This window comes from Gallinula chloropus (genome assembly GCF_964237585.1).
Source record: "Gallinula chloropus genome assembly, chromosome: 3".
NCBI lineage: Eukaryota > Metazoa > Chordata > Aves > Gruiformes > Rallidae > Gallinula > Gallinula chloropus.
In genome coordinates, this window is record NC_140087.1 from 122552828 (window position 1) to 122567833 (window position 15006).

Below are 15006 nucleotides of genomic sequence, written 5' to 3' on the forward strand. Positions count from 1 at the left end.
GCTCCGGGGTGGGGGCACAGAGCCCTTCCCCCACCTGTCCCCCAGCACCAGGGGTAACGTGGGGACTCAGACTGGGAGCACTGGGGCCACGGCAGAGGCAGCACTGGGGGTGACGCCGGGATCAACTGGGACGGCACCAGGAGCGCCGGGATGGGATGGGGGCGGCACCAGGGGCAGTGGGGACACGGAGGGGACGAGGCAGTGGGCAGACTGGGTGGTGCTGGTGCTGGAGCCCACCCTGTGGCCCGGAGCCTGGGGACAGGAGCTGGCACAGCCGCTGCCACCGGCACTGACCGGGGACAGCCAGCGAGGCAGCAGGAGTGGCTGGGAGGGTGAAGGGCCCCACAGGTGACCAGACACATCTCCCAGCCCCGCCTGACAGACAGACAGACAGACAGACAGACAGACTGGTGGTGTGACCCCCCAGCACACGGCCCAGACACCCAGGGTGCTGCCAGCGCCGCCACGTCCCCCGATGCCGACCCACCGCGGGGCAGCCATGGGGAGAAGCGGGTGATGTCCAGGGGGACCCTGCACACCCCTTCCCACCACCCCGGCTCCGGGCAGCGGCAGCAGGAGGGACGGTGCCGCGGTGCAGCCAGTGCCACACGGCACCTCACGTCTGCCAAGCCGGCACAGGGCTGTGCCAGTGGGAGGGAGCGGGAGGGCAGCAGGGGCTGGTCCCCACCCTCCCGGGTGCTGCCATGAACCCCACCACCAACCACCATGCCCACCCACCGCCATCCCCAACCACCGCCGTACCCCCGGCCATACCCGCCATGGCTGTGCCCAACCACCGCCATGCCCAGTGCACCCGGGGGCAGCCATACCCAGCCAGAGCTGTGCCTGTGTGCAGCCGACCCTACGCTCAGCTGCACCTACCCCCAGCTACCCCCTGCGCCGCGCCGCACCCCCCGCAGCTCTCCCCGCCGTGCCAGGCTCGGTGCCCGGCTGCCTGTGCTCCGTGCCGTGGGCATCGCCGGCGGTTCGCGCGGCGCCGGCAGCGCGTGCTGCACGGGAGCGGTGCATGCCCGGGCTGCTGCCGGGCTGGCTGCCGGCCAGCGCCACCGGCACGCTCACCTGCCGCGCGGGGTGCGCCGGGGTGCGAGGGCGGCGTGCCGGGTGCCGCAGCAATTAGGCTGAGGCTGCGGGGTATGGGAAATGACTCCTTGTGGTGCAACCAGCCTGCGCCGCAGCCCGGAGCGCACGTGGCGCAGCCGAGTGGGGTGCCAGCGCCGGCATCGCCGACACCCCTTGCTGCGGCCATGGCTGGGCAGGTCCTGCTGGCCCCGGCACAGCCTGTGCCATGGCCAGGGGGCTCGGTGGGGGCTGAAGGAGGGGGTGCAGGGGGGCACGGCCGGGTCCAGCCAGTGCCGGCGTCCCGGCACAGCGCAGCCGGGCACAGCTGCGTCGTGCGTGGCGGGTGGCTCGTGGCACCGGGGTGCTGCCATGGTGGCTGGGGGCCCAAGGGCCTGCGGCTCAAGGCGGCAGCGCGGCGCCGGAGACCTGCCGGGAGGGAGTGATGGCGGCTGCCGCCACCGCGGCGCTGGCTGCTCCGGCAGGATCACCACGAGCCGGGGAGAACCGGGGTGTGCCAGGGCCGAGCCGCGGCAGGGCCTGTGGGGAGGGCACGGGGAGGCTCCCAGCCCGTGGCCGGGCGCAGCCGGAGTGCTGGGTGCAACCAGCCGGTGCTGCCGTGCCGGCACAGACCTGGCGCCGCGGCTCTGCCAGCCACAGGCCGTGGCACCGCCAGGCCCCGGCTGCGCCGGCACAACGGGGAGCAGGGAAGGGCCCTTGTCCTGCGCCTCACCCTGGGGCACTGTGGGGCGATCCCCGGCGCCCTCCGGCCCGTCCCATCCGCCTGCCCACGGCACCGTGCTGGCCTGGGACGCCGGCACCCGCCAAGGGGCTCCCACCAGGCCCCAGGGGAGCGGGAGGAGGGGGCAGCAGCGCAGGGGCTGCCTGTGGAGCCAGGGCAGCACAGCGTTAATTATCAGTAATTAACCTCTTAATTGCAGTGCCCCCACGTGCCCCATGTGCCTTCCAGTGCTGGGGGCAGCTGGTGACTCTGCCTGGAGGGGCTGCAGCATGGCACGGCATGGCACGGCACAGCATGGCATGGCACGGCATGGCATGGCACGGCATGGCATGGCACGGCTCAAGGCCATGCCACATGGCACAGCTCAGCTTGGCACACATGGCACAGCATGGCACAGCTTGGCACTGCTGGGCTCAGCGCTGCGTGGCCTGGCACTGCCCAGCGCGGGTCGGTGCTGCTGGGCTCAGCCCGGCTCCAGGTGTCTTTGGCCCAGCCCAGTTCAGCTCGGCTGGGCCTGGACCGGTCCAGCCTGGGTTGGCGCTCAGCGGCCTGGCCTGGCTTGGCACCGCATTGGCTCGACCCAGCCTGGTCGGGCTCAGCACCAGCCTGGTTTGGCTCAACTGGTCCCAGTCCAGCTGGGCTCGGCTGGACACCGCGCAGCCCTCGACTACACTTGGCTTGGCACAGCACGGTCTGGCACGGCATGGCTTGGCATGGTCTGCCTTGGCACAGCACAGCTTGGCATGGCATGGTCTGGCTTGGCACAGTGTGGCATGGTCTGGCTTGGCATGGCACAACCTAGTGTGGCACGGCACAGTCTGCCTTGGCACAGCACAGCTTGGCATGGGATGGTCTGGCCTGGCACAGCCTGGCATGGCACAGCACTGCTTGGCATGGGATGGTCTGGCTTGGCACAGTGCGGCACGGTCTGGTTTGGCATGGTGTGCCATGGTTTGGCATGGCACGGCACGGCTCACCAAGGGCCCGCACTGCCCGTGCCGAGCCGAGCCGAGCCGAGCCGAGCCGTGCCGAGCCGAGCCGTGCCGTGCCGAGCCGAGCCGTGCCGAGCCGTGCCGTGCCGTGCCGAGCCGAGCCGAGCCGAGCCGTGCTGTGCCGAGCCGAGCCGAGCCGAGCCGAGCCGAGCCGAGCCGTGCCGAGCCGAGCCGAGCCGTGCCGTGCCGAGCCGAGCGGTGCCGAGCCGAGCCGAGCCGAGCCGTGCCGAGCCGAGCGGTGCCGAGCCGAGCCGAGCCGAGCCGAGCCGAGCCGAGCCGTGCCGAGCCGAGCCGTGCCGTGCCGTGCCGAGCCGAGCCGAGCCGAGCCGAGCCGTGCCGTGCCGCCCGGTCCCGGCGCTCCCGCGGCCCGGCGGGGCTGCGCTGCGCTCGGCACGGCGCGGCGGGCGCTAGGACCGCGCGGCGGGCGGCGGGCGGCGCGGCTCGGTGCTGCAGTGGAGGCGGCGGCGCTGCGGGAGGAGGCCTCGCCGGGCAGCGCAGCGGCGGCGGCGGCTCGGCACGGCTCGGCACGGCGCGCCGGGCCCGCACCGGCCCCAGGTAACGGCCCCGCGGCGGCGCGGGCGCGGGTGGCCGCGGCGGACCCCCGGGACGGGGCACCCCCCCCCCCCCCCCCGCAAACCGGCACCCCCGGCTCGGCTCCGCTCGGCTGGGTCCGGCGGGACTCGGCTGGGTTCGGCAGGACTCGGTTCGGTTCGGCTCGGTTCGGTTCGGCTGCGTTCGGCTCGGTTCGGCTGCGCTCGGCCCGGCTCGGCTGCGCTCGGCCCGGCTCGGCTCGGCTCGGCTCGGCTCGGCTCGGCCCGCAGCGCGCGGCCCGGCCCGCACCCCCCGCACCCCCCGCCGCGGTGGCGCGTGTGCCCGGGCCGGGGGCTGCGGCGGGGCCGGGCCGGGCCGGGCCGGGCCGGGGGGACGCAGCGCCGAGCAGGAAAACATGGCAGCGGCCGGGCCGCCACCCGCCGCGCCGGGCCCGCCGCCTCCGCCCGCCCCGCTCCGGCCCCCCGCGGCCGCCCCCGCGCCCGGCCCGGCCCCGCTCGGCGGGCCGCGCCGCCGCCACCTCCGCCCGGCGGGCCCGGCCCCCGCGCCCCGCGGCGCCGCCGTGTCCTTGAGCGCCGCGCCGGGCGGCTGAAGGGCAGCGCGGGGCCCCGGCCCGGTCCCGCTCCGCGCTCCGGGGCTGTCACGGCCGGGACGGGGACGGGGACGCGGCGGGGGCCGGGGGGGGTGGGGAACGAGGGCGAGCGGGTGTCCGCGCCCCCGCCCCGCCCCGCCCCGTCCCGCTGCCCGGCCCCGGGGACCCCGCGGCCAGAGCCCGGCCGGGGGCTGCGGGGGCCGGGGCTGCCCGGCCGGGCCGGTGCGGGGCTGCGGAGCTCCGGGAGTGCAGGTGGTGGGGGGGGGCGGGGGGTGAGGGGGGAGAACCGGGCCCGCGGCGGCCCCCGAAGTTTCCTGGTTCGGCCCCAGAGCCCGCGGGAGGCGGAGGAGCCGCAGCCCCGGGCGGGGAGGGGGCGGCGGGGGACACGGGCCTGGCAGGGGGCTGGAGGTTGCCCCTTCCCGTGCCCCTCTGCCCCTTCCCATGCTTCCCCTGCCCCTTCTGCCGCCCCTTCCCTCGCCCCTCTGCCTTCCTGCCCCTTCCCCTGCTCCCCCTGCCCCTTCCCCTGCCCCTCTGCCCCTTCACCTGCCACCCTGCCCCTTCCCCTGCTTCCCCTGCCCTTTCCGCTGCCCCTTCACCAGCCCCTTTGCCTCTTCCCCTGCCCCCTCTGCTCCTCTACCTTCCCCTGTCCCTTCTGCCCCTCTGCTTTCCCCTGCCCCTCCGCCTTCCTGCCCCTTCCCCTGCTCCCCCACTCCCTTCCCCTGCCCCCTCTGCCCCTCTACCTTCCCCTGTCCCTTCTGCCCCTCCGCCTTCCTGCCCCAGCCCAGCCCCAGCAGGGATGGATGCTGCTGGGCCGCCCGCTCGCCTCCCCCTTCCCTTCCCTCCTCCCCCCTTCCTCCTTCCCCCTTCCCCCGGGTTTGGGTTCTTGTGCTCGAACCTGTGGGCAAATGAAATTTTTCCTCTTCGCTCAGTTCCTCTTTCTTTATTTCTCCCCTTTGTGTGACGTAGACGGTGTCACCACGGGATTGGCGTTCGGCGCTCGCCGCGCCGCACCGACTGCGCGGTGCCCGGGGACGGCCGGGAGGTGGGTGCCGGCGCCCCGAGCCCGCCCCGCCGGGGACCCCCGCACCGAGCCCCCAGCAACCCCGCGGGCTGCGGGGAGCCGGAGGGGAACGGGATGTTGTGGTACCCGGCGGCTGCTCCCGGCAGCTCCCGCGCCGGCCTTTGGTGCTGAGTCAGCTGGAAACTTCCTAGCGGGAGCCGCTCGGTGACACGCAGCGCCCGCCGCCTCCCTGGGAAAGGCGGGATGCGGGTGCCGGTGCTGCTGCCCGGCTGGTGAGGCTGCGGCACGCCTGTTCCCCCCCCCCACGTTGCCCATGAGGCCACCGAGCTGCCAGGCATGGCCAACATCCATGCCCAAAACCGGGCGTTGGGCGCTGCTGCACCCTCGCTTCGCCGGCGGGGCTGAGCGTCACCGTCGCGGTGCTCTTGGCTGTGCCGGGGCGGCTGCTCAGGGACCTTCGTGTGATGGTTTGTGTGCTTAGGGCAGGACAAGGGGCTGGAGTGGAGCTGGAGGAGGGAAGGGGGAGAGGAGAGACTGGGGGGAAGTTCTGTGCAGAGAGAGTGGGGAGGGGCTGGAAGGGGCTGCCCAGAGAGGGGGTGGGTGCCCCGTCCCTGGGGGTGTCCAAGGCCAGGTTGGCTGGGGCCCTGGGCACCCTTGTGTAGCTCCAGGCCTGGAGGTTGGTGTCCCTGCCTGTGGCAGGGGGTTGGAGCTCTGGGACCCTTGGGGTCCCTCCCAGCCCAGCCCAGGCTGGGATTCTGGGATTCTGGGATCCCCATGCCACTGCCTGGCAGCTTCCCATGGGATCTGCTCTGCCTGTGCCCTGCCTGCACCGGCACACCGGGCCGGGAGCGAGCGCGGTGCCCAGAGGGAACACGTGGGCTGCCAGCTGGCTGCCGGCACGCGTGTGCGTGTGCCCAGGACACGCGGTTGCCAGGTGCACACGTGCCCCGGCCGGCGGCTCGGGGCCGGAGGAGCCGGTGGTGTTCGGCACGCGGGTTTGCCGGGTCGGGGATGGTTTGCGGGGTTGGCGCTCTGGTTCGCTGCGGGGAGCTGCTCCCCTTCCAGGCCGTGAGTCGGTTCGGGACAGGGATCCCTGGGGCAGGCTGGGACGCTGAGGCCCGCAGAGGTGTCAGGCTGAGCCGCCATCCCGCTCCAGCACCGCGCTCCCGCCGCGGCGCTCGGCACACGCGGGAACCCGCCGCTGGTCCCATTCCCGCAGGTAACCGCGCTCCCCGGTTCAGAGCCGGTACCCGATTCCCTGGTGGAACCGCTCGGCACCCGCTTACCGCGATGGCATCACCCCTTGGCCTCGGCTCCCCTGGCTGCCCGGTGTCGCCGGCCTGGTGCCGTCCCCCCGCGCTGCCCAGCTCTCCGGGGGCCGTTTGCCGGCCCCGGTGCCGGTGGCTCTGCGTGGGGCTCAGCCCGGGGCTCGGTTGGCTCGTGGGGCGTCTCGGCGGCGCGGGGCTCCCCGGGGTGCAGCCCGGGACAGGTTTGGCGATGCCACCTGCCCCGCTCAGCCCCCTCCCTGCGCCTGGTTTGGCGATGCCACCCAACCCACCCCCCCACCCTCAGCCCCCTCCCTGCGCCGGGGCAGTTTCTGGGCACCTGCCACGCCGCAGCCGGGTGCTCAGCGGCACCTCGTGCCCCCCAAGCCCCGGCTGGGACCTGGCCGGGGTGGCCGTGGGGAGGGTGCGTGTGGCCGCCAGCCCTCTGCTCCCCGGGCAGTGTGGTCAGACACGGAGCTCCGGCGTTATAATTGGGGGGGTGAGGTCAACCCCATCCCCACGGCGGCGGCTTTCGGGAGCTGAGGGCAGAGGGGGGCTGCGTGCCGGATCCCTGCCGGGGGGGGGGGCTGCGGGTAGGGGGGTGGGTTGGGTGGGTTGGGGGGAGCACCCGCCGTGAGTCAGGGGCTTGGGGAGGATGGGGGGGGTGTGGGGGTGACTCACGGCCACGGCTCCCGTGTCCCCCCCCCCCCTTCTGAGTCAATCCTGAACTTCTTCCCTGGTGCTGGGAGGGGGGAGGAAGAGGAGGAGGAGGAGGAGGAGGAGGAGCGCGGCTGCCCGGGGGTGGCCGTGACTCAAAGTGACAACAACAATAATAATAGGCTGCGGCACTTGTCACGGGAGGGGAGGCGGTTGGGATGGGCCCCTCGCGTGTGCCCCCCGCCCCCCACGAGGGACCCATCCGCACCCGCTGGGTGGCACCGCGCGGGGGGGGGGGGGGGGGTGGGGGATGCTTCACGCAGGGTCACGTTAGGACGAGGGGGGGGTGTGGGGAGGGGGTGGATGACACACGACTGCGGTGAAGGTGTCACCTGCCGCCGGCACGAAGCGGCGAGGGGAGGGGATGGGGATGGGGATGGGGGGGGGTCTGTGGGGACCCCGCTCTCCAGCACCTAAAATGGCCGTTTGGGCGCCCGGCTGCGGCGGGGTCCCTCCCGAGCCGGGGGGGGGGACACGTGTGCCCGGGGGAAGGCGGCTTTGCCGGGGGGGTCTGGGCTTTTCCCCCCCCCCATTCCCCCCGTCCCCCCGCCAGCGCCGTGTGTCTCGTCCCGCCTCGTCCCGCCTCAGCCCAGCCCGGCCGCAGGTGGAAGCGGCTCGGAGGCGCCTCTGCCGGGGGCTCCCCGGACCCCCCCCCGCTCGCCGTGAGGTCAGCCCGGGCGGGTAAAGCGGGAGGCGAAGGGAGGGTCGGCAGGCAGGCGGCCAGTCCCCTCCCCTCCCCTCCCCGCGCCGGGCGAGGGTCTCGCCTGGCCCCGCGCCGCCGCCGCTCGGGCGGGGGGATGTCCCGGCGCTGCGGGAGGGGCGGCCGGGCGGCCTAGCGCGGGGGGCACGGCACGCAGCCCCCTGCCCGTCCCAGCGCACCCAGCGGCACGGCTCGGTAAGAGCGGGGACGCGGCCGGGGGGCTGCGGGCGGCCCCCGCGCTGGGACCCCGGTGCGCGGCCGGTGCGCGGGGGGCGGCCGGTGCCGCCGGCGTCTCCCCGTCTTTGTGCGGCGGCGGCCGGCCCGGGGGTGCCGGGGGGGGGTCTGCAGGCAGCGCGACTATTTTTAGCGCCTTGGGAGAGACCGTGTTTGCTGGCAGCGGCTCCGGGCCGGACCTCGGGCTGTGCCAAGCGCCGCGGCCGCCGGGCACCGGGAGGGATGCCGGGGGCGCGCGGTGCCGGGGGGGGCGCGCCGGGGGGACCCCGTTGCGGCGGAGCCGGGCTGGAGGCAGCCGGGCTGCTTTGGGGTGTGGAGGGGTCGGGCAGCGGGTACCCCGGCGCCCCAGGGTGCCCGTGGCCCGGGGGGATCCCCGGGAGGGCCGGGGTGCGCCGGGCGCGGGGGCGGCTGGGTGAAGCCGGGGTGTCCCCGGGTGCTCCCCGGCCGCACGTGACCTCCCGCGCCCGCGGCTCCGCGGGGGGACGGGGGCAGCGGGGAGGGGGCGGGGGGCTCGGGGGGCGCGGGAGCCTCGCAGCGCGGGGGGGGGGGCCCGGTGCCGGGGTGCCGGGCCGTGCCCAGCGGGGGTCGCGGTGCCGCGGGCACGGCAGCCGCCGGAGGGGTGCTGAGGCTCCGGGGGGCCGGGTGCCAGCCCCTCGCCGGGGCACAGGGGCTCTGTGGGGCGCAGGCCCGAGGGGGGCACAGCCGGTGCCCCGGGACGGGCACGGGGTGTCCCGCCGGCGGCTCCGGGGCTGCGGTGGGGACGCCCGTCCAGGCTCCCCCTGCTTTGCATGGGGTGGGGGGGCGGGGGGGGCATCCCGCACCCCACATCCCCATCCCGCACCCCAGGCCCCTCCTGCACCCAGCACCCCCAGCCCGCATCCTGCACCTGCACCCCCCGCTCCCAGCTCGCACCCCCAGCCCCTGCTGCACCCCCATCCCCCCCCTCACCTCCTGCGAGGGGGCTGTGCCGCGGGGGGAGGCCAGAGCTGAGCCCCCCCACCCCCCCCCCACCCCGCAACCCAGCAGCCACCCAGCCCAGCACCCCGGGGGTCCCGGTGCCCGCGGCGGCGCTGGCGGGGGAAGGGGGGTCGGCGCCCCCCGCTGCCGCCCCCCGGCCCCGCAGGCAGCCCCCGCCGCCGGCAGTGGCGGGTCGGGGGGGCCGGGAGGGGTTTTGGGTTTCTGCTCCCAGCGGCAGCAGCCCCCCACCCCGCCGGCTGGGAACGGGCTGCGGCTGGAAAGCTCTAGAAACAAATTGCAGCTCCGGTGCCAAAGGCAACAGCAGCCTCGGCCATGGCTAATGCAGCGTTTGCCATAGCAACAGGTGCCGGGCTGCCGCCTCCCCCGCAGCCCGCGGGGCCCTGCCCGCGCCCCGCGCCCGGCACCCCGCACCCCGGCACCCCCCGGCACCCCCTGCACCCCACTCTGTGCCCTGCATCCCATCCTGAACCCCCTGCACCCCACTCTGTGCCCTGCACCCCATCCTGAACCCCCTGCATCCCCCGGCACCCCACTCTGTGCCCTGAACCCCCTGCACCCCATCCTGCACCCCCTGCATCCCTTGCACCCCACTGTGTGCCCTGCATCCCATCCTGCACCCCCTGCACCCCACTCTGTGCCCTGCACCCCCATCCTGAACGCCCTGCACCCCATCCTGCACCCCCTGCATCCCTTGCACCCCACTCTGTGCCCTGCACCCCATCCTGCACCGCACTCTGTGCCCTGCACCCCATCCTGCACCCCCTGCACCCCCTGCACTCCACTCTCTGCCCTGCACCCCCATCCTGAACCCCCTGCACCCCATCCTGCACCCCACTCTGTGCCCTGTGCCACATGCCTGGCACCCCATCCTACACCCCCATCTGCACCCCCACCCTGTGCCATGCACCCTCACCTGCACCCCGCACCCCCACCCTGTGCCATGCACCCCCACCTGCACCCCCATCCTGTGTCCCCTCCCTGCATCCCCATCCCACTCCACGCACCCCCCCTCTGTGCCACGCATCTGCACCCCCACCTGCACCCCACACCATCCACCCCCACCCCACGTGGTGCAGCTCACGCCAGGTGCTGTGGGGCTGTGGCTCTGCACCCTGCACCCCACACCCTGCGCCCCACACACTGCACCCCACACCCTGTGCCTGGCACCCTGCACCCCATGGCTCACACCATGCACCCCACACCTTGCACCCCACACCGTGCACCCCTACACCCTGTGCCCGGCACCCTGCACCCCATGGCTCACATTGTGCACCGCACACCCTGCACCCCACACCCTGCACCCTGCACCCCACACCCTGTGCCTGGCACTCTGCACCCCACGGCTCACACTGTGCACCCCACGCTGCCGCAGCCAGCACCGTGCACCCTGCACCCCATGCCATGCACCCTGCACCCTGTGCCCAGCACCCTGCACCCCACACCCTGCACCCCATGGCTCGCACAGTGCGCCCCACGCTGCCACAGCCAGCACCATGCACCCCACACCGTGCACGCCACACCCTGCACCCTGCACCCCACACCCTGTGCCTGACACCCTGCACCCCATGGCTCACACCATGCACCCCACACCTTGCACCCCACACCGTGCACCCCACACCCTGTGCCTGACACCCTGCACCCCATGGCTCATATTGTGCACCGCACACCCTGCACCCCACACTGTGCACCCCACGCCCCACACCTTGCACCCCATGGCTCACATTGTGCACCCCGCACCCTGCACCCCACACCCTGTGCCCGACACCCTGCACCCCACGCTGTGCACCCCAGAGCCGGTGCGGGCTGGGGCTCGGCCGGGGACACCCACCCTGCCCAGCCCGGCCGAGTCAAGGTTGGGGCGTGTTAATAATTGCCGGGGCCGGGGCGGGGGGCGGCGTTGGTTCCCCCCTCACCCCGTCCCGCTCCGCTTCCCGCAGGGGCAGGAGGATCCAGGCAGGCGGGACGCAGGGGTGACGGCTCCCCAACCCCCTCCTCGGCGCACAGAGCCGGGGCGCGGCGGCGGCGGCGGGACGCGCGGCGCAGCGGAAGGGACGGTCCCAGGCGCCCGCCATCGCCCCCCACCATGCCGTCCAGCGGGACCCTCGACGCCAGCAGCCCCGCTCCGGACCGCGACGCGCTCGACACGCACAAGGTAGGGTCACACTGCGGCTCCGGGCGGGTTTGGGGGGCTTGTGACCGGGCCCCGCTGGCACCGCGGCCGTGCCCGTTGCCGGGCTCAGCACCGTGCTGGGCTCTGGGGGTCCAGCGGGCTCCCAGCAGCACCGGCTGGGAACTGGGGCCGTGGCGTCACCATCGCCATGCGCCAGCCCCGCTCCCCCCTCGCCGCCATGGGGAGCTGGAGGGGGGAGCCCTGACCTCTGCCAGGATTAGCCGGGATTGAGCTGTTCCTGGGGGGAGCGTGGGGAGGGCGGGGGGAAGCCCAGAGCTGCCAGGGGCTGGGCGCAGCCTGGCTGCGGGGAGGGGGCTGCCGGGAGGGGGCACCCCAGGGCTGGGGCTGGCCGGGGGCAGTGGGGTGGGAGGTGGGGGCCACATCCAGTGGGGCTCTCAGGCTGGTCCTGCCCCCCAGGCTGCAGGGGTCAGGGGTCCCCCTGGGACCCCTCCACTCACCCAGCATGCCCGGGGGGACCCCCAAACCGCCCCGCCTGTGCCAGTGCTGGGGAGGGGGGCTGCGCCGGGGCGGGGGGCAGGCTCCCACCGCGTCCTCGGGGCTCCGTGGTGCCCCAGCCCCACGTGTGCGCGCCAGGCCGGCGCGGTGACTCGCGGTGCCGGTGACGCCGGAGCACAGAGGTGTCCCGGCGCGCGCCCAGGCCCGGCGTGCCCTGGTCAAGGCATGGGGACAGCAGCCAGCTGGACACCATCCCACCGTGGGCAGTGTGGGGTCATCTGAGGTCCTCCGGGCTGGCTCGGCCGTGGCGGCCACACCGTGCCTCCCTCACCGGGCCAGACGCAGCCGGTGCCCGTGCCGGAGCTCCCCGGATTCTGGGCACCGTGCTGGGCCGACCCCCCTGTCCATTGGGAAGTGGGTCCTGGTGCAGCCCAGGGGGGCGAGTGCTCCGGGGGTGGGTTGGCTGGTCCTGTGCTTCCCCCCCAGAGCGGGGGAGTGCGGCCGAGCCCACCTGTGGGGGGCAGCGGCAGCGGCAGCGCAGGCCAGGCGGCTGTGGCGGCGCGGCCCAGGCTTCGGCGCGGCTCTGGAGGTGTGTGCTGGAGACAGCTGGGTGCGAGGGGCACGGGGCCGTGGCGCGGGGTGGTGTTGGGGGGGTGGGTGGGTGCAGCCTGGCTCACCCCGAAAGCGGGCCCGGTGCGGGCCCCCGGTGTGCCAGCGACCCGCGTGGGCCGGCAGCCAGCGTGGCGGGCTGAGCGCTGTCCTGGCCTGACCCCGGGGGATGCGGCATCGCCTCCCCCGCAGCCACGCGCCGAGGTCACCTCTGCCGAAGGGACGGCCGGGAGGACGAGGCCATCCCCGGCACCGCGGCTCGCACCGGTGCCCCGAGCCGGCCAGGCCGAGCTCCGGCTCCCTCTCAACGGGTGGGCGGTGCGGGGGGGTCTCCGCACCCGCCCCCCCCTGCCCCCCCAGCCCGGTTTTCCCGGCTGAGGGCCCGTGGCTGCCCGCGCCGGGCTGGCGCAGGCGGGAGCGCGGTGCTGCGGCCGCGCAGCCAGCACTGCGTCATGCAGCAGCTCGCTCTGCTGCTCGCCGGTGGTTTCCCTCCGGGTTGTTGCTTGGCAGCGGCGCAGGAGCGCGGCGCAGGAGCGCGGCGCCTCGGGGACGCCTCACGCAGCCCCCAGCCCCTCGGAGGGACGGGCGGCGGGGGGATGTATGGGGACGGGACTCGGCCCTGAGCGGGCTGCAGGCGGGGAGGGGCTGCGGCACCGGCACCCCCGCGCCAGGCCAGGGGGAGCAGCCCCCCCTCGCAGCCCCTCACAGCAGCTCCAGGGGTGCCCGAGCACCTGCCCTGCTTTCGGGGTGCAGCCGTCCCCCCGGCGCTGCCCCACGTCCCCCAGCTCAGTGACACGGGGACCTGGGTCTGTGGCAGTGGGGGGGGGGCCGGGGGGGGCTCACCTTGCCTCTGCACACGTGGGGACCCCTCCCTGCCTCCGCAGCCCCCCACTGCCCCCCACGGCATCATCGCTCGAGCCACGGCCCCTCCGGCATTCTGGGTGCCTGTGGTGAGGTTGGGGAGCAGAACGGAGCCCTCGGCGCCGACCGGGGCTGGGGGGCAGCGCCGGGGGGGCCCACGCGCACCCTGTGCAGGGCACTGTGCCTGGCACAGCCACGCCGGCACATGGCAGAGCTGGGATGGGCACGGGCTGGGGAAGGACTCCAGCGGTGCCCGGTGCTGCCGCCGCTCAGGCGCTGGCACCCCACAGGCAGAGGCCTTGGCCTGGGGGCCCTGCAGAGCCCCCCCTTGCCCTGCTGTCACCCACCGGGTGCTGCTGGGTGCCAGCCCTGTGCCCTTGACACCCCGCTGTCCCTTTCCTTTGTGCCCAGCGTGCCGAAGCCAGTGTGTGGTGGCGGCAGCCGGCTGGAGCTGTGCGCTGGGGGCAGAGGGATGGATGTTGGGGGTCACCTGTGCCGTGGCACTCCTGCTGCTGGGAGTGGGACTGGGCTGGGCACCCGGCTCTTCAGCGCTGCTGGCTGTGGCAGGAGCCGCTGGTTTCCCTGTGGGGACGGATGGATCCCGGCTTGGGGACTGGTGGCGTGGTGGCACAATGGCACAGTGGCACAGCTGCCCTGGCACAGCCACCCTGGCACTGCCCCACCAGTCCTGGCTGGGACAAAGCACGGCACCGCGTGGTTTGGCAAGGCAGTGGGGAAGGGGGGGGCTCCACTCTGCTCCCCCTAGCCAGCGCCGGTGCACGGTGAGGCACCGTGGTTCTGTGAGCCCCCTCCCTGGGATCCCACCCCTGGGCACCCCATTTGGCTCCCGCGCCGGGCTGGAGCCGGGACCGTGATGCTGACGTCGCCCTTGGACCCGTCCCAACTGTTCCCTCCCAGCAGCGCGTGGGGAGGGGGGCTCGGCGCAGGGCTGAGCCCCCGGGTGCTGCGGCCTCGCCGCGCTTGGCCCCGGCTCCCCTGCCTGTGGCATGGTCAGTGCAGGGTCTGGGGGCTGCCCCGTGCCGGCGAGGGGCACGTTGTGATGTGGCTGGGGCCAGCGTGGCCCCCGCGGGCGGTGTGGCGGCTGGGGACGAACCAGCACACAGCTCCTGCCCGGTTGGGTGGGCAGCCCTGGGGTAACTGGTCTGTGGCACCGCGGCCATGGGGCACCATGGCCATGGGGCACAAGGGTCATGGGGCACCACGGCCATGGGGCACGGCAGCTACAGGGCATCGCGGCCTTGGGGCATCACAGTCATGGGGTATGGTGGCCATGGGGCACCGCAGCCATGGGGCACAAGGGTCATGGGGCATCATGGCCATGGGGCACTGCAGCCATGGGGCACAGTGGCCATGGAGCATTGTGGCCATTGGGTTGGGCATCGTGGCCATGGGGCACAGTGGCCACGGGGCACTGCAGCCATGGGGCACCATGGTCATGGGGTATGGTGGCCATGGGGCACTACAGCCATGGGGTACTGCAGCCATGGGCCACGGCCCATCCCAGCCCCACAGGACCGGCCAGCCGGCCCTCCCTCCGTGGGGCCCCTCTGGCTGTGCCCAGCAGATCGATGTACAGGCAGCGCTGCCTGCAGCCGCCGGGCCCGGGGAAGGAGGGCAGGAATGCGGCCCCGCCATGGCTGCGGGGCCGTGCAGCTGGATGTCGGCGCTGTCTGGCTGCCAGCCCCATCCCCTCCCCGGCCTCTCCCTCGCCAGCCCCCCGCCGGCCTCTCCTCCTTCCCCGCTCCCCCCTCCGCGGCCTCTTCCTGCCTTGGCTGCTGCCGCCAGGATCTTCTGGGGCTCAGGTGAAACCGGTCCCACCGCTGCGGGATGTGCCGGGGGCCCCTCACCCCGCATGCCTGGCCCCCCTCGCCGTGCCACAGCGCCGGGCGCGGGACCCCCGAGCGGGGAGCGGGACCCCCCGGCGCCCCTCGGGCAGCTGCTGCGGCCCCGGCGCGGGGAGCAGGTTCACTTCCCGCGGCCAGAGGGAGGGAGGGAGGGGGCAGCGGGTGCTGGCGGGGCGGC